Source organism: Sphaeramia orbicularis, chromosome 22 (genome assembly GCF_902148855.1).
Source record: "Sphaeramia orbicularis chromosome 22, fSphaOr1.1, whole genome shotgun sequence".
Lineage (NCBI taxonomy): Eukaryota > Metazoa > Chordata > Actinopteri > Kurtiformes > Apogonidae > Sphaeramia > Sphaeramia orbicularis.
This window is the reverse complement of record NC_043978.1, coordinates 3,403,666-3,430,444: the sequence shown is the minus strand read 5'-3', so window position 1 is coordinate 3,430,444 and position 26,779 is coordinate 3,403,666.

The window sequence follows — 26,779 nt, the reverse complement described above, 5'->3', positions numbered from 1 at the left end:
AGGACCCAAAAAGGCAGCCCACATGGGAAGCCCATGTGGGCCCATGTTGAATGAACTATATGGGGCCCAAGAGATTATACCCAGTTCCACCCCATTCTCACGCTGCCCACTTACATCCCCTATGGGGCCCTTAGAGTTGGCCCATATGGGCTCCCCATGTGGGACTCATGTTGGGTAACCAAAATGGGGCCCACGTAATTTGCCCACTTTCACCCCATGTCCACTTTGCCCAGTCATATCCCCTATAGGACCCATACAGTCAGCCCACATGGGCTTCCTAAGTGGGCCCATGTTGAAATGAACTATATGGGGCCCAATACATTATACCCAGTTCCACCCCATTCTCACGCTGCCCACTTATATCCCCTATAGGGCCCTTAGAGTTTCCCCACATGGGCTTCCCATGTGGGACTCATGTTAGATGACCAAAATGGGGCCAATGTAACTTGCCTACTTTCACCCCATGTCCACTTCGCCCAGTCATATCCCCTATAGGACCCATATAGTCAGCCCACATGGGCTTCCAATATGGGACCCATGTTACTAAAACTATACGGGACCCAGACAGTTTTGCCAGGTCAAGCCCATGCCCACTTGTTACCCATGCGGCCCCTTTGCAACCCATATGGGGCCCACTTGTACATGTTGGCTGGGGAGCACGGAGCATGGAACCTGGAGTTTCGAGCCTGGAGCCTGGATACTGGATACTGGAGCCTGGAGCCTGGAGAATGGAGCCCGGAACCTGCAGCCCAGAGCCTGGAACTGACACTGAGCCTGGAGACTTTAGCCTGGAGCTAGGAGCCCACAGCGTGGAAATTACCCTGAGCAAGGAACCTGGAGCCTTGACCTGGTGTTTTGGGCATGGAGCCTGGAGCCTGGAGCCCGATGCGCGGTGCCTGAAACTGACCCCGAGCCTTGAGGCTTGAGCCTGGAGCACGGAGAACAGAACTGACCCAAAGCCCGGACCCCTTTGCCTGGAAAAAGGAGCCTTGAGCGCGGAGCCTGGATCCTGTTGCCCGGAGCCAAAAACTGATCCCGAGCCTGGAGTCTGGAGCCGGTAGCCTGGAGAACGGAGTCTGCAACTGACCAAGACCCTGGAGCCTGGCGGCTTGAGCATGTAGCCGTTAGCCTGGAACCTGAAGCCTGGAGCCTGGAGCCGGGAACCTGGAGCCTTTAGCCTAGTGCATGGAATCTAGAGCCCAGACCTTAAAGACTGGAGTCCGGAACCCAGACACTCGAAGTGACCCCGAGCCCGGAGAAAAGAACCCGGAACCTTGAACTGACCATGAACATTGAGCCTTAATCCCTGAGCCTGGAACCAGAACCCTGGAACTTACCCCAAGCCTGGATCCTGTAGCATGGAGCCGTGAGCTTGGAGCCTGGAGCATAGAGCCTGGACCTGACCTTAAGTCCGGACCTTGGAGCCTGGAGCAAAGAAATGACCCCAAGCCCAGAGCCCTGAACATGGAGCGTGGAGCGCGGAAGCCTGGAAATGACCCCGAGCACGGAACCTTGAGCTTGGAGCCAGGGGCCAAGATCATGGAGCCGTGAGCCTGGAGCCGGGAGCCCAAAGCCTTGGACTGACCCCGAATCAAGAGCCTAGATCCTGGAGTCTTTTGCCCGGAGCCTGGAAACGACCCTTTGCCTGGAGCCTTGAGGCAATAGCTGAGAACTGACCCCGAGCACAAAACCTTAAGCCAGAACCCTGCAGTCCGGAGACTGGAACTGACCCCGAGCCTAGAGCCTTGAGCTTGAAGCATTGAGCCGTGAGCATGGAGCCTCATGGCTCATGCTCACGCCTGGAGCCTGTAGTCCAGAGCCTGGAACTGACCCCGAGTTCAGAGCCTTGAACCTGGATTCTGGAGCCCGGAGTGTGGAAATGACCCTGTTCTCAGAGCCTGGAGAAAGGGGAGTGGATCCCCGAGCATGGAATACACCCCGAACCCGTAACCTGGGTCCTGGAGACCAGGGACTGGAGGTTTGAGCCTGGAGTGGGGAGCCTTGAACCTGGAGCCTTGAGCCATGAGCCTGGAAGAAGACCCCGAGCCCAAAGGCGTGGAGCCAGGAGCCCTGGGTGTGGAACCTCAAGCATGGATCTTACCCCGAGCAAGAAGCCTTGCGCCTGAAAGCCGGGAGACCGGAACGTGGAACTGACTCCATGCCCGGAGCCTGGAGCCTTGAGCCTGGAGATTTGAGCCTTGAGCCTGGAGTCTGGAACTTGGAGCCTGGAGCCTGGAGCTTTGAACTGAACCAGAGACTGGAGACTGGAGCATGGAACTGACCCCGAATCCCTGGCCCGGATACTGGATCGATGAGCCTGGAACCTGGAACCTGGAACCTGGAGCCCGGAGCTGGAACTGCCGCCGGACCCTAGAGCCCGGAGCCTCGAACTGATCAGGAGCCTGGAGCCTGGAGCCTGGTGCCTGGAGCCTGGTGCCTGGAGCCTGGAGCCTGGCGCCTGGAGCCTGGAGCCTGGAGCCTGGAGCCTGGAGCCTGGAGCCTGGAGCCTGGAGCTGACCCCAAGCCCAGAGCAAGGAACGTGGAGCCTTGAGCCCGGAGCCCGGAGCCCGGAGCTCGGAGCCCGGAGCCCGGAGCCCGGAGCCCGGAGCCTGGAGCCCGGACCCTGGAGCCCGGACCCTGGAGCCCGGACCCTGGAGCCCGAAACCTAGAGCCTTGAGCCTGGAGCCTGTAACTGAGCCCGAGCTCGGAGTCCTAACACTGGCCCTGGTCTCAGCCCTAACCTTAACCAGGCCAGAGGATGTGATTTTCAGTCCCAGTGTGATGCTTTAAGGTGGCTGATGAAAACAGGGGGAGAGAGGGGGGAGAAAAAAAAAGAGTCAGACAGTAAGTAGGCAAAATAGTCAATAAATTGTATTGATAGAGCACTTTTCACAGACACAGTCAAAAAGTTCTTTACAGTGAAAAGCATAAATAAACAGTACAAATAAAATACAATTCAAATACCATTAAAACACAACAAAATACCATTACAATACATTTAAAATACGATAAATACAGCAAGTGCAATCAGTTTGTAGAAGCCCGAGTCACACCGAAGACAGGAAAGGAGGGCCAGAGTTCAGCCCCCACTGTGTGGCTGCAATGTATGGAAACATTGCGTCTCCACGGAACGGTTTGAAAAATGCCAGGACTCAGTGTGCAGCTTTAAGGTGGCTGGAGGAAAGAGTGGGAGAGAGAAAGAAAAAAAGAGTAAAACGAGGGCAAGGAGGAGCAGAGTTCTAAAAAATGGCCACAGACGGTTTGAGTTTTACCGTTATCAAGCTCCACGTGAGAAAAGCACCAGAGGTCAAAAAGGGGTACAGCTGACAGGGGTTCTGTCTGGGGAAAAAAAATAACAAAGTCCCACATACGGTTCGAGTTTTACCGTTATCCAGCTCCAAGATGAGAAAAGCACCGGAGGTTAAAAAGGGGATCAGCTAACCGGCGTTCTGTCTTTGAAAACACAAAACAGATTCCCATACAGTCCTGGAAAAATAGCAAAGTCCCAAACAGGCCCTGAAAAAAGACAGACTCCACACGGTCCGCCGGCCGTCCCGGCCTAATCCTTACCCGGGTCAGCGCGACATTTCACGGCGTTCCTCCTCCTCAACCCATGCCAGTGTGCAGCTTCAAGGTGGCTGGAAGAAAAAGGGGGAGGGAAGGGGAAAAAAAGAACCAGGACAAGGGCGAGAGTTCTTCCACGAGTGTGAGGCTTTGATGTTGGGTAGCATTCCGTTCCTACTGGGGGGGTGTGTGTGTGAAAAATATACACAACTCAGTGAGTAGCTTCAAGGGGGCTGGAGAGAAGAGAGGGGGAGAGAGGGGAAAAGATTCAGACCTGGAACAAGGTTAGGTTTCGGGCTGAAGTTGAGGAGAAGCCCCAGAGGTTAAAAAAAAAAAAAGTTACAAGGGTTGTCTCTGGAAAAGAAATAACGAAGTTAAACATACGGTTCATGTTTTATCATTATCCAGCTCCGGATGAGAAAAGAACCGGAGCTTAAAGAAGGGGTTAGGCTAACCGGTGTTCTGTCTTTGGAAAAACAACAATGCCCCACACGGTCAGGAAAAAAGACAGAGTCCACACTTTCCACCAGCCGTCCCGGTCTAACTCTGACGAGGGTCAGTGCGAAATTTCCTAATGCTCTTCCTCGTCCATGCACGCCAGTGTGCAGCTTTAAGGGGGTTGGAGGAAAGAGGGAGAGAGAGAGCAAGGGAGAAAGAAAGACAAAGAATCAGGACCATGGACAGAGTTCTTCCACGAGAGTGTGGCTGCAATGTGAGGAAGCAATCCATCTCCACGGGGCGGTTTGAGAAATGCAGGAACTAAGTGTGAAGCTTTACGTTCTGCTTGAGAAAAAACATCCTTGTCTCAAAAGTGACCAAATCAGCTTCTGCTTGCATGAAACGCTCAAAAATGAAATTTTTGTTTCTTCTACTCAGAAAAGTAGAAAAACGAAAGAAATAAGTCAGAAATAAATGGTTTATGGTTGTTTTGTCAAAGTCTTATCAGTTCATGAAGTTTTGCTTGAAAAAAACCCATCCTTGTCTAAACGTGACCAAAACAACCTCTTTTCGTCTGAAACGCTCAAAAATTACATATTTGCCTCTTCTACTCAGAAAAGTATGACAACGCTACAAAAAAGTCAGAAATGAGTATTTTTTTGGCTGTTTCTTAAAAGCCTTCTCAAATAATGAAGTTCTGCTTGAAAAAAACATTTTTGTCTCAAAGTGACCAAAACAGCTTCTATTCGTCTCAAACGCTCAAAAATGACATTTTTTCCTCTTCTACTCAGAAAACCATGACAACACTAAAAACAAGTAAGAAAGACAGTGTTTTATGGCTGTGTTTTCAAAGTTTAAACAGTTTTTATTAAAAAAAAAAACATCCTTGTCTCAACGAGACAAAAACAGCTTCTTTTCGTCTTAAACACTCAAAAATCAAATTTTTTCCTGTTCTACTAAGAAAAGCATGAAAACTCTAAAAAACAAACAAAAAAAGAGTCAGAAATGAGTGTTTTATGGCTGTTTCTTAAAAGCCTTCTCAAATCACGAAGTTCTGCTTGAAAAAAACATCTTTGTCTCAAAGTGACCAAAACATCTTCTTTTCGTCTGAAACGCTCAAAAATGACAATTCTCCTCTTCTACTCAGAAAATCATGACAACACTAAAAACAAGTAAGAAATAAGTGTTTTATGGCTGTGTTGTCAAAGTTTAATCAGTTCATGAAGTTTTGATTAAAAAAAACCATCCTTGTCTGAGAGTGACCAAAACAGCTTCTTATCGTCTGAAACTCTCAAAAATGACATTTTTTCCTTTTCTACTAAGAAAAGCATGAAAACACTAAAAACAAGTCAGAAATAAGTGTTATATGGCTGTTTCTTAAAAGTCTTCTCAAATAATGAAGTTCTGCTTGAAAAAAATATCTTTGTCTCAAAGTGACCAAAACGGCTTTATATCGTCTGAAACGCTAAAAAATGAAAATTTTACGTCTTTTACTCAGAAAAGCATGATAACACTAAAAACAAGTAAGAAATAAGTGTTTTATGGCTGTTTTGTCAAAGTTTAATCAGTTAATGAAGTTTTGATAAAAAAAACAACAAAAAACATCCTTGTCTGAAAGTGACCAAAACAGCGTCTTTTCGTCTGAAACTCTCAAAAATGACATTTTTCCTCTTCTACTCAGAAAAGCATGACAACACTAAAAACAAGTAAGAAATAAGTGTTTTTTGGCTGTTTTATCATAGTTTAATCAGTTCATGAGGTTTTGCTTGAGCAAAAAAACATCATTGTCTGAAAGTGACCAAAACGGCTTCTTATCGTCTGAAACGCTCAAAAATGACATTTTTACCTCTTTTACTCAGAAAAGCATGACAAATCGAAAAACAAGTAAGAAATAAGTGTTTTATGGCTGTTTCTTAAAAGTCTTCTCAAATCATGAAGTTCTGCTTGAAAAAAAAATCTTGGTCTCAAAGTGACCAAAACAGCTTCGTATCGTCTGAGACGCTCAAAAATTACATATTTTCCTCTTCTACTCAAGAAAGCATGACAACGCTAAAAACAAGTCAGAAATAAGTATTTTTTTACTATTTCTTTAAAGTCTTCTCAAATCATGAAGTTCTGCTTGAAAAAAACATCTTTGTCTCAAAGTGACCAAAACAGCTTCTATTCGTCTGAAACGTTCACAAATGACATTTTTTCCTCTTCTACTCAGAAAATAAGGAAAACCGAGAAGTCTGGGCATTGTGGTGAGCCCAGCCCTTTAGCCCAGCGCAAGGAGCCCAGAGGCTATAGCCTGGAAATGACCCCAAACATGGAGCCCGGAGGCCGGAGGCTTGAGGCCCGAGCCCCGAGCCCCGAGCCCCGAGCCCCGAGCCCCGAGCCCCGAGCCCCGAGCCCCGTGCCAAGAGCCCTTAGCCCCGAGCCCCGAGCCCCGAGCCTGGATCTGAACCCGAGCCCGGAGCATTGAGCCGTGATCATTGAGATTTGAGCCTGGAGTCCGGAGCCTTGAAATGACTCTGTGCCTGAAGCCTAAAGCCTGGAGCGCGGAGCAAGGAGCGTGGAGCCTATAGCCCTTGCCTGGAGCCTGGAGCTTGGAACTGACCCCGAGCACGGAACCTTGAGCTTGGAGCCTTTAGCCTGGAGCATGGAACTTATCCCGAGCCAGAAGCCTTGCACCTGAAGCTGGGAGACTTGAACTTGGATCCTGACTCCATGCCCGTAGCGTGGAGCCTGGAGTCTTGAGCCCGGAGACTTTAGTCTTGAGCCTGTAAGCCAGCAGCCTTGAGCCTGGAGCCTGAAGCCTAAAGCCAGGAGTCAGGAGCCTTGAGACTGGAGCCTAGAGCCTTGTGTGTGGAGTCTGGAGCCCTGACCCCAGAGCATAGAGCCTGGAGCCTGGAACTGACCCCGAGCCTGGAGCCAAGAGCTTAAAGCATGCCACCTTGAGCCTGGAGCCCGGAACCTGGAGCCTGGTGACTTGAGCCTGGAACTTACCCCGAGTCTTGAGCTTGGAGCCTTGAGCCCGGAGAATGGAACTTACCCCGAGCCTTGAACCTTGAGCTGGGAACCTTTAGCTTGGAGCCTAGTGCTGGGAGCCTTGAGCCTGGAATGCGTAGAAACGAACCTGAACTATGGAGCCTGTAGCCTGTAACTGACCCCAAGCCCGAAAAGTGGAGCCCAAAACCTGGAGACCGGAACTTGGAACAAACCCCATGCCAAGAGCTTGGATCCTTTAGCCTTGAGGGGGGGGCACGGAGCCTGGAACTTTAACTGAGCCTTGAGCCAGGAGCCTGAAACATGGAGCCTGGAGCCTGGAGCCTGGAGCTGACACCGACCCTGGAGCCTATAGCCTGGAGCCAAGAGTTTTAAGCATGGAGCCTTGAGCCTTTAGTCTAGAGCCTGGTGACTGCAGCAATGAGCCTTGAGCGTGGAGTCTTGAGCCCAGAGCATGGAACTGACTCCGAGGCTGGAGCCTTGAGCCCGGAGCCTTGAGCCTTTAGCCAGGTGCCTGGAGCCTGAAATGTGTAGTCATGAGCCTGGAACTGAGCCCGAAAAAAGGAGCCTAGAACCTGGAGCCCGGAGCCAAGAACATTCTCCGAGGCCAAAGCCTTGGTCCCTTAGGAAGGAGCCTGGAGCCTGCAGCCAGGAAATGACCCTCAGAAAGGAACCTGGAGCCTTGACCTTGACCTTTACTCTGTGTCATGGAGCCTGGAGCCATGAGCCTGGAGCCCGATGCGCAGTGCCTGAAACTGACCCTGAGCCGAGAGGCTGGAGCTTTGTGCTCGGAGCATGGAACTGATACCAAGCCCGGAGCCCGGAGCCCGGTGCCTGGAACCAGGAACCTGGAACGCAGAGCCTGGATCCTTTAGCCCGGAGCCTGGATCCTTTAGCCCAGAGCCTGGAATTGATCCCGAGCCTAGAGTCTTGAGCCGGTAGCCAGGATAACGGAGTCTGCAACTGACCAAGACCCTGGAGCCTGGAACCTTGCGCCTTGAGCCGTGAGCCTGGAGCGTGGAGCCTTGAGCCTTGAACTGTGAACAATGAGCCTGGAGCCTGGAGCCTTGTGCACGGAATCTAGAGCCCAGACCTTAAAAACTGGAGCCCGGAACCAAGATACTCGAAGTGACCCCCAGCCCAGAGAAAAGAACCCAGAGTCTTGAACTGACCATGAACATTGAGCCTTGATTCCTGAGCCTGGAGCCCGAACCCTGGAACTTTTCCCAAGCCTGGAGCCCGTAGCATGGAGCCGTGAGCTTTGAGCCTGGAGCATAGAGCCTGGAACTGACCTTAAGTCCAGACCTTGGAGCCCAGAGCAAAGAAATGACCCTGAGTCCGGACCCCTTGAACATGGAGCGTAGAGCGCGGAGACTGGAACTGACCCCGAGCATAGAACCTTGAGCTTGGAGCCTGTGGTCCGGAGCCTGGAGTCTTGAGCCAGGAGCGTGGAAATGACCCTGTGCCTGGAGCCTGGAGCCTGGAGCCCGGAGACTGGAACTGACCCAGAGCACGGAACCTTGAGCCAGGACCCTGTAGTCCGGAGACTGGAACTGATCCCGAGCCTAGAGCCTGGAGCCTTGAGCTCGGAGCATTTAGCCGTGAGCATGGAGCTGTGAGCCTGGTACCCGGAGAATGGAAATGCCCCAAAGTCCAAAGCTTGGAGCCTGGAGCCTTGACCCTTGAGTTAAGAGCCACAAGCCTTGAGCACGGAGCCCGGAATCTGACGCCTGGAGACTGGAGGCTTGAGCCCTGAGCCCGGAGCCTGGAACTTAAACCTACCTCGGATTCTTGAAATCGGATGATGGAGTGCGGAGCCTGGAGCCTGGAGCCTTGAGCCTGGAGCCTGGAGCCTGAAGCCTGAAGCCTGAAGCCTGGAGTGTGGACCATGGAGCCTGGAGCCTGGAGCTTGGAGCAAAGAGCCTGGAGCCCGGAACCTGCAGCCAAAAGCAAGGAACTTACACTGAGCCTGGATCCTGGAGCCTGGAGCTTGGAGACTTGAGCCTGGAGCTCTTAACTGAACCCAGGCCCAGAGCATGGAGCCTGGAGCCTGGAGCCCATAACCTGGACCCAAAACCTGGAACTGACACTGAGCCTGGAACCTTTAGCCTGGAGTCTGGAGCCTGGAGCCTGGAGCCTGGAGCCTGGAGCTTGGAGCCTGGAGCCTGGAGCCCAAAGCCCTGGAAATTACCCTGAGCGAGGAACCTAGAGCCTTGACCTGGTGTTAGGGGCATGGAGCCTGGAGCCTGGAGCCTGGAGCCTGGAGCCTGGAGCCTGGAGCCTGGAGCCTGGAGCCTGGAGCCTGGAGCCTGGAGCCTAGAGCCTAGAGCCTGGAGCAAGATGTGCAGAGCCTGAAACTGACCTCTAGCCTAGAAGCTTTTCCCTGGAGCCCGGACCACGGAACAGACCCCAAGCCCGGAGACCTGTGCCTTGAAAGAGGAGCCTGGAGCACGGAGCCTGGATCCTTTAGCCCAGAGCCTGAAACTGATTCTGAGCCTGGAGTCTGGAGCCGGTAACCTGGTGCACGGAGCCTGCAACTTACCTGGTGCCTTGAGCCTTGAGCCGTGAGCCTGGAGCCCGAAGCTCGGAGCCTGAAGAAAGAAGCCTGGAGAGCAGAGCCTGGAGCCTTGAGCCTGGAGCTTAGAGCCTGGAGCCTGGAGCCAAGATTCTGAAGCATGCAGCCTTGAGCATGGAGCCTGGAGCTTGGAGCCTGGAGCCTAGAGTGTGGCACTGACCCAAAGCCTTGAGCTTGGAGCCTTGAGCCCGGAGAAAGGAAATTACCTAAAGACCGGAGCCCTTAGCTTTGAGCCTAAAATCTTTAGCCTGGTGCAGGGAGCCTGGAGCCTGGAAAACGTAAAACGAGACTGGAAAATGAAGCCATTAGCCTTGAAGTGATCCCAAGCCCAAAATGTTGAGCATTAAACCTGGAGACTGGAACTTGGAACTGACCCCATGCCCAGAGCCTATAGCCCAGAGCCTGGAGCCTTGAGGGGGGAGCACGGAGCCTGGAACTTACATTGATCCCAGGGCCTTGAGCCCAGAGCCTAAAGCATGGAGCCCGGAGCCTGGAACTGACCCCAACCCTGGAGCCTATAGCCTGGAGCCCAGAGCATATAAAGCACGGAGCCTCTTGCTTTGAGTCACGAGCCTGGTGACTGGAGCCATGAACTGACCCTGAGCCTTGAGCCTGGAGTCTTGAGCCCAGAGTATGGAACTGACCCTGAGGCTGGAGCCTGGAGACGGGAGCCTTGAGCCTGGAGCAAGGTGCCATTAGCCTGGAACGTGTAGTCACAAACTTGGAGCATAGAACCTGTAGCCTGGAACTTTTCCCAAAATATGGAGCCTTAAACCTGGAACCTGGAGCCACGAACATACTCTGAGTCCAAAGTCTGGATCCTGGAGGAAGGGACCACGGAGCCTGGAGCCTGGAGGCCGGAGCCAAGAGCCCGGAGAATGGAACTGCCCCAAAGCCTGAAGTTTGGAGCCCGGAGCCTTGACCGTGGAACCATGAGCCTTTGAGAAAGGGAGCCCAGACTCTTAAGCCTGGAGACTTGAGGCTTGAGCCCTGAGCTCGGAGCCTGGAACTAAACCCTAGCCTGGATTCTTGAAACCAGAGAATGGAGCCTGGAGCCTGGAGCCTGGAGCCTAGAGCCTAGAGCCTAGAGCCTAGAGCCTAGAGCCTAGAGCCTAAAGCCTGGAGCCTGGAGCCTGGAGCCTGGAGCCCAGAGCCTGGAGCCTGGAGCCTTGAGCCTTGAGCCTGGAGTCTATAGCATGGAGCCTGGAGCCTGGATCCCGATGCCCTTAACTGACCCCAAGCCCGGAGCATGGAGCATGGAGCCTGGAGCTTGGACCCTTAGCCTGAAGCCTGAGCCGTGAGCATGGAGCCGTGGAGCCTGGAGCTCGGAGACTTGAACTGACCCAGAGAACAGATCCTTGAGCAAGGACCCTGCAGTCCGGAGACTGGAACTGATCCCAAGCCTGGAGCCTGTAGGCTGGAGCTCATAGCATTTAGCTGTGAGCATGGAGCTTTGAGCCTGGAGCCTGGAGCTTTGAGCAATGAGCCACGAGCCTTGAGCAGGGAGCCCGTAATCTGAAGCCTGGAGACTAGAGGCTTGAGCCCTGAGCCCGGAGCCTGGAAATTAAACCTAGCTTGGATTCTTTAAATCGGAGAATGGAGCGTGGAGCGTGAAGCCTGGAGTGTGGAGCTTGGAGCTGGAGCCCTTAACTGAGGCCAAGCCCGGAGCATAGACCATGGAGCCTGGAGCTTGGAGCCTGGAGCCCGGAACCTGGAGCCAAAAGCCTGGAACTTACACTGAGCCTGGAGCCTGGAGCCTGGAGCCTGGAGCTTGGAGCCGGGAGCCTAAAACTGTAAACTGAACCCAGGCCTGGAGCATCGAGCCTGGAGCTTGGAGCCTGGAGCCCGGAACCTGGAGCCCAAAACCTGGAACTGACACTGAGCCTGGAGCCTTGAACCTGGATCCTGGAGCCTGGAGCACTGAGCTTTGAGCATGGAGTCTTGAGCCTTGAGCCAAGAGCGTGCAGCCTGGAAATTACCCTGAGCAAGGAACCTGGAGCCTTTACCTGGTGTTACGGGCACGGAGCCTGGAGCCTTGAGCCAGATGTGCAGAGCCTGAAACTGACCTCGAGCCTTGAGGCTTTAGCTTGGAGCCCGGACTACAGAAAAGACCCCAAGCCCAGAGCCCTGTGCCTTGAACCAGGAGCCTGGAGCATGGAGCCTGGAACCTTTAGCCAAGAGCTTGAGACTGATTCTGAGCCCGGAGTCATGAGCCGGTAGCCTGGTGCACGGAGCCTGAAACTTACCAAGACCCTGGAGCCTGGCGCCTTGAGCCAGGAAACTTTGAGCCTGGAGCCTTGAGCCTGGAGCCTGGAGCCTGGACCCAAGAGTCTGAACCATGCAGCCTTGAGCATTGACCCTGGAGCGTAGAGCGTGGATCTGTCCCCAAGCCTTGAGCTTGGAGCCTTGAGCCCAGAGAGAGGAAATTACCTCAAGCCTGGAGCCTTGAGCTTTGAGCCTTCAGCCTTTAGCCTTGTACCAGGAGCCTGGAGCCTGGAAAACGTAGCAACGAGCCTGGAAAATGGAGCCATTTACCTTGAACCTTCCCCAAGCCTTAAATGTGGAGCCTAAAACCTGGAGACCGGAACTTGGAACTGACCCCATGCCCAGAGCCTGGAGCCTGGAGCCCGGAGCCTGGAGCCTTGAGTGGGGAGCCCGGAGCCTGGAACTGGCACTGAGCCTTGAGCCTTGAGCCTGGAGTCTGAAGCATGGAGCCTGGAGCCTGGAACTGACCCAGAGCATGGAGCCTTTAGTCTAGATCCCGAAGTTTGGAGCCCGGAGCCTTGACCGCGGAGCCATTAGCCTGTGAGAAGGGAGCCCAGACTCTTAAGCCTGAAGACTTGAGGCTTGAGCCCTGAGCCCACAGCCTGGAAATTACCCTGAGCAAGGAACCTTGAGCCTTGACCTGGTTTTTGGGGCACGGCGTATGGAGCCTGGAACCTGGAGCTTGGAACCTGGAGCTTGGAACCTGGAGCCTGGAGCCTGAAGCACGGTGCCTGAAACTGACCCCGAGCCTAGAGGCTTAAGCCTTGAGCCCGGAGAACGGACGTGACCCAATGCCCGGAGCCCTGTGCCTGGAACCAGGAGCCTGGAGCGCGGAGCCTGGAACCTGTTGCCCGGAGCCTGAAACTGATCCAGAAGCTGGAGTCCGGAGCCGGTAACCCTGAGAACAAAGTCTGCAACTGACCAAGACCATGGAGACTGGTGCCTTTAGCCTGGAGCATGTAGCCATGAGCCTGGAGCCTTGATTCTGGAGCCGGGAGCCTCGAGCTTGGAGCCTGGAGCCTGGAGCCTGGAGCCTTTACCCTACTGCATGGAATCTAGAGCCCAGACCTTAAAGACTGGAGCCCGGAACCCAGATACTCGAAGTGACCCCGAGACCGGAGAACAGAACCCAGAGCCTTGAGCTGACCATGAACACTGAGCAATAATCCCTGAGACTGGAACCAAAACCCTGGAACTTACCCCAAGCCTAGATCCTTTAGCATGGAGCCGTGAGCTTGGAGCCTGGAGCATAGAGCCTGGAACTGACCTTAAGTCTGGACCTTGGAGCCCGGAACCAAGAAATGACCCCAAGCCCAGAGCCCTGAACATGGAGCGTGGAGCGCGGAGCCTGGAACTGACCCCGAGCACAAAACCTTGAGCTCGGAGCCTTGGCCCCAGATCATGGAGCCGTGAGCATGGAGCCGTGGAGCCTGGAGCCCGGAGACTGGAACTGACCCCGAGCACGGATCCTTGAGCAAGGACCCTGCAGTCCGGAGACTGGAACTGATCCCGAGCCTGGAGCCTGTAGGCTAGAGCTCATAGCATTTAGCTGTGAGCATGGAGCTTTGAGCCTGGAGCCTGGAGCTTTGAGCGATGAGCCACGAGCCTTGAGCAGGGAGCCCGTAATCTGAAGCCTGGAGACTAGAGGCTTGAGCCCTGAGCCCGGAGCCTGGAACTTAACCCTAGCTCGGATTCTTTAAATCGGAGAATGGAGCGCGGAGCCTGGAGTGTGGAGCTTGGAGCCTGGAGCTCTGAGCCTGGAGCCCTTAACTGAGGCCAAGCCCGGAGCATAGACCATGGAGCCTGGAGCCCGGAACCTGGAGCCAAAAGCCTGGAACTTACACTGAGCCTGGAGCCTGGAGCCTGAAACTGTAAACTGAACCCAGGCCAGGAGCATCGAGCCTGGAGCTTGGAGCCAGGAGCCCGGAACCTGGAGCCCAAAACCTGGAACTGACACTGAGCCTGGAGCCTTGAACCTGGAGCCTGGAGCCTGGAGCCTGGAGCACTGAGCTTTGAGCATAGAGTCTTGAGCCTTGAGCCCTGAGCCCGGAGCCTGGAACTTAACCCTTGCTCGGATTCTTGAAATCGGAGAATGGAGCGCGGAGCCTGGAGTGTGGAGCCTGGAGCCTTGAGACATGAGCCAAGAGCCTTGAGCAGGGAGCCCGTAATCTGAAGCCTGGAGACTAGAGGCTTGAGCCCTGAGCCCGGAGCCTGGAACTTAACCCTAGCTCGGATTCTTGAAATCGGAGAATGGAGCGTGGAGCCCGGAGTGTGGAGCTTGGAGCCTGGAACTTGGAGCCTTGAGCCCTTAACTGAGAAATAGCCCGGAGCATAGACCATGGAGCCTGGAGCCTGGAGCATGGAGCCTGAAGCCTGGAGCCCGGAACCTGGAGCCAAAAGCCTGGAACTTACACTTAGCCTGGAGCCTGAAACTCTAAACTGAACCCAGGCCTTGAGAATCGAGCCTGGAGCTTGGAGCCGGGAGCCTGGAACCTGGAGCCCAAAACCTGGAACTGACACTGAGCCTGGAGCCTTGAACCTGGAGCCTGGAGCATGGAGCTTGGAGCATGGAGTCTTGAGCCTTGAGCCAAGAGCCCGCAGCCTGGAAATTACCCTGAGCAAGGAACCTGGGGTAAGGGGCACGGAGCCTGGAGCCTTGAGCCAGATGTGCAGAGCCTGAAACTGACCTCGAGCCTTGAGGCTTTAGCCTGGAGCCCGAACTACGGAAAAGACCCCAAGCCCGGAGCCCTGTGCCTTGAACCAGGAGCCTGGAGCATGGAGCCTGGACCCTTTAGCTAAGAGCCTGAGACTGATTCTGAGCTTGGAGTCATGAGCCGGTAGCCTGGTGCACGGAGCCTTAAACTGACCAAGACCCTGGAGCCTGGCGCCTTGAGCCTGGACACTGTAGCCGTGAGCCTGGAGCCCGCAGCCCGGAGCCTGGAGAGAAAAGCCTGGAGAGAAGAGCCTGGAGCCTTGAGCCTTGAGCCTGGAGCCTGGAGCCTGGAGCCTGGACCCAAGAGTCTGAACCATGCAGCCTTGAGCATGGAGCCTGGAGCCCAGAGCGTGGATCTAACCCCAAGCCTTGAGCTTGGAGCCTCGAGCCAAGAGCAAGGAAATTACCTCAAGCCTGGAGCCATGAGCTTAGAGCTTTCAGCCTTTAGCCTAGTTCCGGGAGCCTAGAGCCTGGAAAACGTAGCAACGGGCCTGGAAAATGGAGCCATTTACCTTGAACTGACCAAAACCTTGAAATGTGGAGCCTAAAACCTGGAGACCGGAACTTGGAACTGACCCCATGCCCAGAGACTGGAGCCCGGAGCCCGGAGCCCGGAGCCCGGAGCCCGGAGCCTGGAGCCTTGAGTGGGGAGCCCGGAGCCTGGAACTGGCACTGAGCCTGGAGTCTTGAGCCCGGAGTCTGAAGCATGGAGCCTGGAGCCTGGAACTGACCCAGAGCATGAAGCCTTTTGTCTGGATCCCAGAGCTTGAAGCATGGAGCCTGGAGCCTGGAGCCTGGAGCCTGGAGCCTGGAGCCTGGAGTCGCGAGCCCCGACCCCGGAGCATGGAGACCGGAGCCATGAACTGACCCCGAGCCTTGAGCCTTGAGCCTTGAGCCTTGAGCCTGGAGCCAAAAGCTTGAAGCATGGCGCCTTGAGCCAGCAGCCTGGAGCCCGGTGACTTCAGCCTGAAATTAACCCTGAGCCTTGAGCTTGGAGCCTTTACCCTTGAGCATGGAACCAACACTGGGCCACGAGCCTTGAGCTTGGAGCCGTCAGCCTTGAGCCTGGTGCTGGGAGCCTTGAGCCTGGAACTTGTAGCAACGAACCTGGACTATGGAGCCTTTAGCCTGGAACTGACCTCGAGCCTGAAACGTGGAGCCTAAAACCTAGAGACCAGATCTTGGAACCGACCCCATGCCAAGAGCCTGTAGCCTTGAGGGGGGACAACGGAGCCTGGAACTGACAATGAGCCCGGAGCCTTAAGCCCAGAGCCTGAAGCATGGAGCCAGGAGCCTGGAACTGACCCCGACCCTGGAGCCTATATCCTTGAGCATAGAACAAAAAGCACGGAGCCTTGAGCCTGGAGTCTAGAGCCTGGTGACTGGAGCCATGAACTGACCCTGAGCCTTTAGCCTGGAGTCTTTAACCTGGAGCATGGAACTTACCCCGAGGCTAGAGCCTTGAGACCGGAGCCTTGAGCCTGGAGCCAGGTGCCATTAGCCTGGAACGTATAGTCACAAACTTGGAGCATAGAACCATTAGCCTGGAACTGTGCCCAAAATATGGAGCCTTAAACCTGGAACATGGAGCCACGAACATACTCCGAGCCCAAAGTCTGGATCCTGGAGGAAGGAACGCGGAGCCTGGAGGCTGGAGCCTTTACCCTGGAGCATGGAACTTACACTGAGCCTGGAGCCTTGAGCTTGGAGCCTTCAGCCTGGAGCCTGGTGCTGGGAGCCTTGAGCCTGGAACGCGTAGCAACGAACCTGGACTATGGAGCCTTTAGCCTGGAACTGACCTCGAGCCCAAAGGTGGAGCCTAAAACCTGGAGACCAGATCATGGAACTGACCCCATGCCAAGAGCCCGGAGCCCGGAGCCCGGAGCCCGGAGCCTTGAGGGGGGAGCACGGAGCCTTAAACTGACAATGAGCCCGGAGCCTTTTTCCCAGAGCCTGAAGCATGGAGCCCGGAGCCTGGAACTGACCCTGACCCTGGAGCCTATAGCCTTGAGCCCAGAGCAAAAAGCATGGAGCCTTTAGCCTGGAGTCTAGAGCCTGGTGACTGGAGCCATGAACTGACCCTGAGCCTTGGGACCGGAGCCTTGAGCCTGGAGCAAGGTGCCATTAGCCTGGAATGTGTAATCATGAATCTGGAGCATAGAACCTGTAGCCTGGAACTGTGCCCAAAATATGGAGCCTTAAACCTGGAACCTGGAGCCACGAATATACTCCGAGCCCAACGTCTGGATCCTGGAGGAAGGAACGCGGAGCCTGGAGCCTGGAGCCTGGAGCCTGGAGCCTGGAGCCTGGAGCCTGGAGCATGGAGCCTGGAGCCTGGAGCCTGGAGCCTGGAGCCTGGAATCGGGAGCCCAGACCCCGGAGCATGGACACCGGAGCCTGGAACTGACACCGAGCCTGGAGCCTTTAGCCTGGAGCCTGGAACATAGAGCCAAAGCCTGGTAATTACCCTGAGCAAGGAACCTTGAGCCTTGACTTGGTTTTTTTGGGCAAGGAGCATGGAGCCTGGAACCTGGAGCCATGAGCCTGGAGCCTGGAGCCTGGAGCCTGGAGCCTGGAGCCTGGAGCCCGATGCACGGTGCCTGAAACTGACCCCGAGTCTAGAGGCTTAAGCCTTGAGCCCGGAGAACGGACGTGACCCATAGCCTGGAGCCCTGTGCCTGGAACCAGTAGCCTGGATCCTGTTTACCAGAGCCTGAACCTGATCCAGAGCCTGGAGTCCGGAGCCGGTAGCCTGGAGAACGAAGTCTGCAACTGACCAAGACCATGAAGCCTTGTGCCTTTAGCCTGGAGCATGTAGCCATGAGCCTGGAGCCTGGAGCTTGGAGCCTGGAGCCTGGAGCCTGGAGCCTGGAGCCTTGAGCTTGTAGCCGTGAGCCAGGAGCCTGGAGCCTGGAGCCTGGAGCCTGGAGCCTTTACCCTTGTGCATGGAATATAGAGCCAAGACTTTAAAGAATGGAGACCGGAACCCAGATACTCGAAGTGACCCCGAGCCCGGAGAAGAGAACCCAGAGCCTTGAACTGACCATGAACACTGAGCCTTAATCCCTGAGCCTGGAACCCAAACCCTGGAATTTACCCCAAGCCTGGATCCTGTAGCATTGAGCCGTGAGCCTGGTTCCTTTAGCCTGGAGCATGTAGCCATGAGCCTGGAGCCTAGATCAATGAGCCTGGAGCCTGGAGCCTGGAGCCTTGAGCATGTAGCCGTGAGCAAGGAGCTTGGAGCCTGGAGCCTGGAGCCTGGAGCCAGGAGCCTTGAGCCTTGAGCCTGGAGCCTGGAGCCTGGAGCCTTTATCCTCGTGCATGGAATCTAGAGCCCAGACCTTAAAGACTGGAGCCCTGAACCCAGATACTCGAAGTGACCCCGAGCCCGCAGAAAAGAACCCAGAGCCTTGAACTGACCATGAACACTGAGCCTTAATCCCTGAGCCTGGAACCCGAACCCTGGAACTTACCCCAAGCCTGGATCCTGTAGCATTGAGCCGTGAGCTTGGAGCCTGGAACATAGAGCCTGGAACTGACCTTAAGTCTGGACCTTGGTGCCCGGAACCAAAAAATGTCCCCAAGCCCGGAGCCCTGAACATGGACCGTAGAGCGTGGAGCCTGGAACTGACCCCGAGCACAGAACCTTGAGCTCGGAGCCTGGGCCCCAGATCATGGAGCCGTTAGCATGGAGCCGTGGAGCCTAGAGCCCGGAGACTGGAACTGACCCCGAGCACGGATCCTTGAGCAAGGACCCTGCAGCCCGGAGACTGGAACTGATCCCGAGCCTGGAGCCCTTAGGCTGGGGCTCGGAGCATTTAGCCGTGAGCATGGAGCTTTGAGCCTGGAGCTTGGAGCCTGGAGCCTGGAGCTTTGAGCGATGAGCCACGAGCCTTGAGCAGGGAGCCCGTAATCTGAAGCCTGGAGACTAGAGGTTTGAGCCCTGAGCCCGGAGCCTGGAATTTAACCCTTGCTCGGATTCTTGAAATTGGAGAATGGAGCGCGGAGACTGGAGTGTGGAGCCTGGAGCCTGGAGCCTTGAGCGATGAGCCACGAGCCTTGAGCAGGGAGCCCGTAATCTGAAGCCTGGAGACTAGAGAATTGAGCCCTGTGCCCGGATCCTGGAACTTAACCCTAGCTCGGATTCTTTAAATCGGAGAATGGAGCGCAGAGCCTTGACTGTGGAGCTTGGAGCCTGGAGCTTGGAGCCTGGAGCTTGGAGCCGGGAGCCCTTAACTGACGCTAAGCCCGGAGCATAGACCATGGAGCCTGGAGCATAGAGCCTGGAGCCCGGAACCTGGAGCCAAAAGCCTGGAACTGACACTGAGCCTGGAGCCTTGAACCTGGAGCCTGGAGCCTTGATCCTGGAGCCTGGAGCTTGGAGCCTTGAGCCTGAAACTCTAAACTGAACAAAGGCCTGGAGAATGGAGCCTGGAGCTTGGAGCCTGGAGCCTTGAACCTGGAGCCTGGAGCTTTGAGCCTGGAGCCTTGAGCCTTGAGCCTGGAGCCTTGAACCCAGAGCCCGCAGCCTTGAAATTACCCTGAGCAAGAAACCTGGAGCCTCGACCTGGTGTTAGGGGCACGGAGCCTGGAGCCATGAGCCATGAGCCTGGAGCCAGATGTGCAGAGCCTGAAACTGACCTTGAGCCTTGGGGCTTTAGCCTGGAGCCCGGACCACGGAACAGACCCCAAGCCTGGAGCCCTGTGCCTTGAACAAGGAGCCTGGATCCTTTAGCCCAGAGCCTGAAACTGATTCTGAGCCTGGAGTCTGGAGCCGGTAACCTGGTGCATGGAGCCTGCAACTGACCAAGACCCTGGAGCCTGGCGCCTTAAGCCTGGAGCCGTGAGCCTGGAGGCCGAAGCTCGGAGCCTAGAGAGCAAAGCCTGGAGAGCAGAGCCTGGAGTCTTGAGCCTGGAGCTTAGAGTCTGGAGCCTGGAGCAAAGAGTCTGAACCATGCAGCCTTGAGCATGGAGCCTGAAGCCTAGAGCGTGGCACTGACCCCATGCCTTGAGCTTGGAGCCTTGAGCTCGGAGAGAGGAAATTACCTCAAGCCTTGAGCTTTGAGCCTAAAATCTTTAGCCTTCTGCAGGGCGCCTGGAGCCTTGAAAACGTAGCAACGAGCCTGGAAAATGGAGCCATTAGCCTTGAACTGACCCCAAGCTCGAAATGTGGAGCCTAAAACCTGGAGACCGGAACTTGGAACTTACCCCAGGCCCAGAGCCTATAGCTCGGAGCCTGGAGCCTTGAGTGGGGAGCCCGGAGCCTGGAACTGACACTGAGCCCAGAGCCTTGAGCCCGGAGCCTGAAGCATTGAGCCTGGAAGTGACCCCGAGCATGGAGCCTTTAGCCTGGATCCCATTGCTTGAAGCATGAAGCCTTGAGAGCGGAGCCTTAAGCCAGAAGCCTTGAGCCTGGAGCCTGGAGCCTTGAGCCTGGAGCCTTGAGCCTGGAGCCTGGAGCCTGGAGTCTGGAGTCTCGACTCGTGAGCCCTGACCCCAGAGCATAGACCCTTGAGCCTGGAACTGACCCCGAGCCTTGAGCCTGGAGCCTGGAGCCAAGAGCTTCAAGCATGGCATCTTGAGCCTGGAGCCAAAAGCCCAGAGCCTAGAGCCCGGTGACTTCAGCCTGGAATTTACTCTGAGCCTTGAGCTTGGAGCCTTCAGCCTGGAGCCTTGTCCTTGGAGCCTTTAGCCTGGAACGCGTAGCAACAGACCTGGACTATGGAGCCTGTAGCCTGGAACTTACCTCGAGCCTGAAACGTGGAGCCTTAAACCTGGAGACCAGATCTTGGAACTTACCCCATTCCAAGAGCCCGGAGCCCGGAGCCCGGAGCCCGGAGCCCGGAGCCCGGAGCCCGGAGCCCGGAGCCCGGAGCCCGGAGCCTGGAGCCCGGAGCTGACCCTTAGCCCAGAGCCCGGATCCTTGATTGTGGAGCCTTAAGCTTCAAGCTTTGAACTGACCCCGGAACCTGGGACCTGGAACCCAGAGCCTGGAACTGATCCCGAAGCCGGAGCCATGAGCTTTGAGACAGAAGCTTTGAGCCAGGAGCATGGAGCCATGAGCCTAGAAGAAGACCCAAAGCCTGAACTCTGGAGCACGGAGACTGGAAATGACCCCGTGCCCAGAGTCTTGAGCCCAGGGCGTGGAACCCGGAGCCTGGAACTTACCCCAAACCCGAAGCCTGGAGCCAGAAGCATGGATCCCAGAACTTTGAACCTACCCCATGCCAGGAGCCTGGAGCCTGGAGCCTGGAGGATGGAGCCTGGAGCCAGGAGCATGGATCCTGGAGCTTGGAGCCTGGAGCCAAGAGCCCGGAGCCTTGAGCGTGGAGCCTGGAGCCTAGAGCCTTGAACCAGGAGCTTGGAGCCTGGAGCCATGAACCTTGAGCCTGGAGCATGTAGCCTTGAGCCTGGAACATGAAGCTTGGAGCCCGGAGCCCTGTGCCCGGAACCAGGAGCCTGGAGCCCGGAGCCTCGAACTGACCACACGTCCGGACCTTGGAGACCGGAGCCTAGAAATGATCCCATGCTTTGAGCCTTGAGCGCGGAGCCTAGACGTAGGAGGCTGGAACCCAGAGCCTTGAACTGACCCCGAGCCTGGAGAACGAAGCATGGACTATAAAGCCTGGAACTGACCCTGAGACTGAAACCTGGAGCCCGGAGCCTGGAACTAACCCTGAGCCTGGAGCCTGGATCCTGGAGACCGGAGCCAGGAGCATGGAGTCTTGAGTCTGGAGCCTTCAGCCCGGTGCCCAGAGCTTGGAACTGACCCCGAACCCAGAGCTTTGAGCCTGGAGGCTGGAGACGTGAGACTGGAGCCTGGAGCCTGGAGTCTGGAGCCTATAGCCTATAGCCCGTAGCCTTGAACTGACCCCAATCCTGGAGTCTGGAGCCTTTAGCCTGGAGCTCGTAGCCTGGAAACGACCAAAAGCTGGGATTCTTGAGCCTGGAGCATGGAGCTTGGAGCCTGGAGCCTGGAGCTGACCCCGAGCCCGGAGCAAGGAACGTGGAGCCTGGAGCGGGGAGCCTGGAGCCCGAAACCTAGAGCCTTGAGCCTGTAACTGAGCCCGAGCTCGGAGCCCTAACCCTGACCCTGGCCTCAGCCTTAACCGGGCCAGAGGATGTGATTTTCAGTCCCAGTGTGAGGGGGGGAGGGGGGAGAAAAAAAAAAAGAGTCAGACAGTAAGTAGGCAAAATAGTCAATAAATTGTATTGATAGAGCACTTTTCACAGACACAGTCAAAAAGTTCTTACAGTGCAAAGCATAAATAAACAGTACAAATAAAATACAATTCAAATACCATTAAAACACAACAAAATACCATTACAATACATTTAAAATACGATAAATACAGCAAGTGCAATCAGTTTGTAGAAGCCCGAGTCACACCGAAGACAGGAAAGGAGGGCCAGAGTTCAGCCCCCACTGTGTGGCTGCAATGTGGGGAAACATTGCGTCTCCACGGGACGGTTTGAAAAATGCCAGAACTCAGTGTGCAGCTTTAAGGTGGCTGGAGGAAAGAGTGGGAGAGAGACAGAAAAAAAGAGTAAGACGAGGTTTTGGAGGAGCAGAGTTCTGAAAAATGGCCACAGACGGTTTGAGTTTTACCGTTATCAAGCTCCACGTGAGAAAAGGTAAAAAAGGGGATCAGCTAAACGGCGTTCTGTCTTTGAAAACACAAAACAGATTCCCATACAGGCCTGGAAAAATAGCAAAGTCCCAAAAAGGCCCTGAAAAAAGACAGACTCCACACGGTCCGCCGGCCTAATCCTTACCCGGGTCAGCGCGACATTTCCCGGCGTTCCTCCTCCTCAGCGCATGCCAGTGTGCAGCTTCAAGGTGGCTGGAAGAAAAAGGGTGAGGGAAGGGGAAAAGAAGAACCAGGACCAGGGCGAGAGTTCTTCCACGAGTGTGAGGCTTTGATGTTGGGCGGCATTCCGTTCCCACTGGGGGGGGGGTGAAAAATATACACAACTCAGTGAGCAGCTTGAAGGGGGCTGGAGAGAAGAGAGGGGGAGAGAGGGGAAAAGATTCAGACCTGGAACAAGGTTAGGTTTCGGGCTGAAGTTGAGGAGAAGCCCCAGAGTTTGGAAAAAAAAAAAAAAAAGGTGTTAGGCTTACAAGGGTTGTCTCTGGAAAAGAAATAACAAAGTTCAACATACGGTTCATGTTTTATCGTTATCCAGCTCCAGATGAGAAAATAACCGGAGCTTAAAAAAGGGGTTAGGCTAACCAGTGTTCTGTCTCTGGAAAAATAACAATGCCCCACACGGGCTGGAAAAAAGACAGAGTCCACACCGTCCACCAGCCGTCCCGGTCTAACCCTGACAAGGGTCAGTGCGACATTTCCCAGTGCTCTTCCTCGTCCATGCACGCCAGTGTGCAGCTTTAAGGGGGATGGAGGAAAGAGGGAGAGAGAGAGCAAGGGAGAAAGAAAGACAAAGAATCAGGACCATGGACAGAGATTTTCCACGAGAGTGTGGCTGCAATGTGAGGAAGCAATCCATCTCCACGGGGCGGTTTGAGAAATGCCAGAACTAAGTGTGAAGCTTTACGTTCTGCTTGAGACAAAACATCCTTGTCTCAAAAGTGACCAAATCAGCTTCTTATCGCGTGAAACGCTCAAAAATGACATTTTTACCAATACAGTAAGAAATGCATGAAAACACTGGGAGAAAAAAAAGTCAAAAATAAGTGTTTTCTGCCTATTTTGTTAGAGTCTTCTCAGGTCTTGAAAAAACGTACATGTCTCAAAGTGACAAAAAAGCGTCTTATCGAGTGAAACGCTCAAAACTGAAATTTTTGTTTCTTCTACCCAGAAAAGTAGAAAAACGCTAAAAACAAGTCAGAAATTAGTGGTTTATGGTTGTTTTGTCAAAGTCATGTCAGTTCATGAAATTTTGCTTGAAAAAAAAAACATCCTTGTCTCAACGTGACAAAAATAGCTTCTTTTCGTCTGAAACGCTCAAAAATGAAATTTTTGCCTCTTGTACTCAGAAAAGCATGAAAACACTAAAAACAATTAAAAACTAAGTATTTCATATCTGTTTCTCATAAGTCTTCTCAAATCATTAAGTTCTGCTTGAAAAAAAAACATCTTTGTCTCAAGGTGACCAAAAAAGCTTCTATTCGTCTGAAACGCTCAAAAATGACATATTTTCCTCTTCGACTCAGAAAAGCATGACAACGCTAAAAACAAGTCAGAAAAAAATATTTTATGGCTGTTTCTCAAAAGTCTTCTCAAATCGTGAAGTTCATGAAGTTTTGATTAAAAAAACCATCCTTGTCTCAACGAGAAATAAAACCGCTTCTTTTCGTAAGAAACGCTCAAAAATCACATTTTTGCCTGTTCCACTAAAAGCATGAAAACACTAAAAAAAAAAAAAAGAGTCAGAAAAAAGTGTTTTATGGCTATTTCTTAAAAGTCTTTTCAAATCATGAAGTTCTGCTTGAAAAAAAAAACATCTTTGTCTCAAAGTGACCAAAACAGCTTCTTATCGTCTGAAACGCTCAAAAATGACATTTTTGCCTCTTCTACTCAGAAAAGCATGACAACACTAAATAATAAGTCTGAAATAAGTGTTTTATAACTGTTTTGTCAAAGTTTAATCAGTTCATGAAGTTTTGATTTTAAAAAAATCATCCTTGTCTCAACGAGACAAAAACAGTTTCTTTTCGTCTCAAACACTCAAAAATGACATTTTTACCTCTTCTACTCAGTAAAGCATGACAACATGGAAAAACAAGTCAGAAATAAGTGTTGTATGGCTGTTTCTTTAAAGTTTCTCAAATCATAAAGTTCTGCTTAAAAAAAAACATCATTATCTCAAAGTGACCAAAACAGCTTCTTATCGTCTGAAACGCTCAAAAATGACATTTTTACCTCTTTTACTCAGAAAAGCATGACAAAACTAAAAATAAGTCAGAAATAAGTGTTTTATGGCTGTTTTTTAACAGTCTTCTCAAATCATGAAGTTCTGATAGAAAAAAAACATCATTGTCTCAAAGTGACAAAAAGATTCTTATCGTCTGAAACGCTCAAAAAGACAAAAATGACGCTCTTCTACTCGGAAATGAAGGAAAAAACAAAAACAAGTAAAAACAAATAAATTTTTATGGCTGTTTCTTAAAAGCCTTCTCAAATCATGAAGTTCTGCTTGAAAAAAAAAAAAAAAAATCTTTGTCTCAAAGTGACCAAAATAGCTTCGTATCGTCTGAAACGCTCAAAACTGACATTTTTACCTATTCTACTCAGAAAAGCATGACAACACTAAAACAAGTCAGAAATAAGTGTTTTATGGCTGTTTTTTTAACAGTCATCTCAAATCATGAAGTTCTGCTTGAAAAAAACATCCTTGTCTCAAAGTGACCAAAAAAGATTCTTTTCGTCTGAAACGCTCAAAAATGACATTTTTGCCTCTTCTACTCAGAAAACAAGGAAAACCGTTAAGTCTGGTCATTGTGGTGAGCCCAGCCCTGTAGCCCAGCGCCAGGAGCCCGGAGCCTTGAGCCTGGAACTGAACACGAGCCCGGAGTCTGGAGCCGGAAACCTGGAGAACGGAGCCTGCAACTTACAAATAACCTGGAGCCTTGAGTCTGGAAGGCGGAGCTTGGAGCGCGATCTTAGATCCACGGGCTTAAGGACTGAAGCTCGGAGTCCAGATCCTCAAACTGACCCCATGCCTGGAGCCTGGAGCTTGGAGCCTTGAGCCCGGAGCCTATTGTCTTGAGCCTAGAGCCCGCAGCCCGCAGCTTGTAGCCCGCAACCCGCAACCGGAAACCCACAGCCTAGCTTGAGCCTGGAGCCTGGAGCCTGGAGTCTGGAGTCTGGAGTCTTGAGTCTAGAGTCTGGAGCCCTGACCTAAGAGCATAGAGCCTGGAGTCTGGAACTGACCCCGAGCCTGGAGCCTGGAGCCAAGAGCTTGAAGCATGGCGCCTTGAGCCTGGAGCCCGGAACCTAGAGCCTGGTGACTTGAGCCTGGAACTGACCCCGAGCCTTGAGCTTGGAACCTATAGCCCGGAGCATGGAATTTACCCCGAGCCTGGAACCTTGAGCTCTGAACCTTTAGCCTGGAGCCTAGTGCTGGGAGCCTTGAGCCTGGAATCCGTAGAAACGAACCTGGACTATGGAGCCTTTAGCCTTGAACTGACCCCAAGCTGGAAAAGTAGAGCCAAAAACCTGGAGACCAGAACTTTGAACTGACCATGCCAAGAGCCTGGAGCCTTGAGGAGGGAGCACGGAGCCTGGAACTTACACTGAGCCTTGAGCCCAGAGCTTTAAGCATGGAGCCTTGAGCCTGGAGTGTAGAGCCTTGTGACTGGAGCCATGAACTGACCCTGAGCCTTTAGCCTGGAGTCTTGAGCCCGGAGCCTGGAACTGACCCCGAGGCTTGAGCCTTGAGCCCGGAACTTTGAGCCTGGAGCCAGGTTCCTGGAGCCTGGAACGCGTAGTCATGAGCCTGGAGCCTGGAGCCTGGATCTGAGCCCGAAATATGGAGCCTAAATCCTGGAGCCCGGAGCCACGAAAATTCTCCGAGGCGAAAGCCTTGATCCCTTAGGAAGGAGCCTGGAAATGACCCTAAGAAAGGATCCTGGAGCCTTGACCTTGAGTTTGGGTCATGGAGCCTGGAGCCTGGAGCCTGGAGCCCGATGCGCAGTGCCTGAAACTGACCCCGAGCAGAGAGGCTGGAGCAAGGTGCCCGGAATATGGAACTGACACCAAGCCCAGAGCCCTTTGTCTTGAACCAGGAGTCTGGAGCGCGGAGCCTATATCCTTTCGCCCCGAGCCTTTATCCTTTAGCCCAGAGCCTGGAACTGATCCAGAGCCTCGAGTCTTGAGCCGGTAGCCTGGAAAACGGAGTCTGAAACTGACAAAGACCCTGGAGCCTGGAACCTTGAACCTTGAACCTGGAACCTTGAGCCTGGAGCTTGGAGCCTTGAGCCCTGAGCCCTGAGCCATGATCCTGGAGCCTGGAGCCTAGTGCATGGAATCTAGAGCCTAGACCTTAAAGACTGGAGCCCGGAACAAAGATACTCGAAGTGACCCCGAGCCCGGAGAGAAGAACCCGGAGTCTTGAACTGACCATGAACATTTAGCCTTGATCCCTGAGCCTGGAGCCCGAACCCTGGAACTTTCCCCAAGCCTGGAGCCCGTAGCATGGAGCCGTGAGCTTTGAGCCTGGAGCATAGAGCCTGGAACTGACCTTAAGTCCAGACCTTGGAGCCCAGAGCCAAG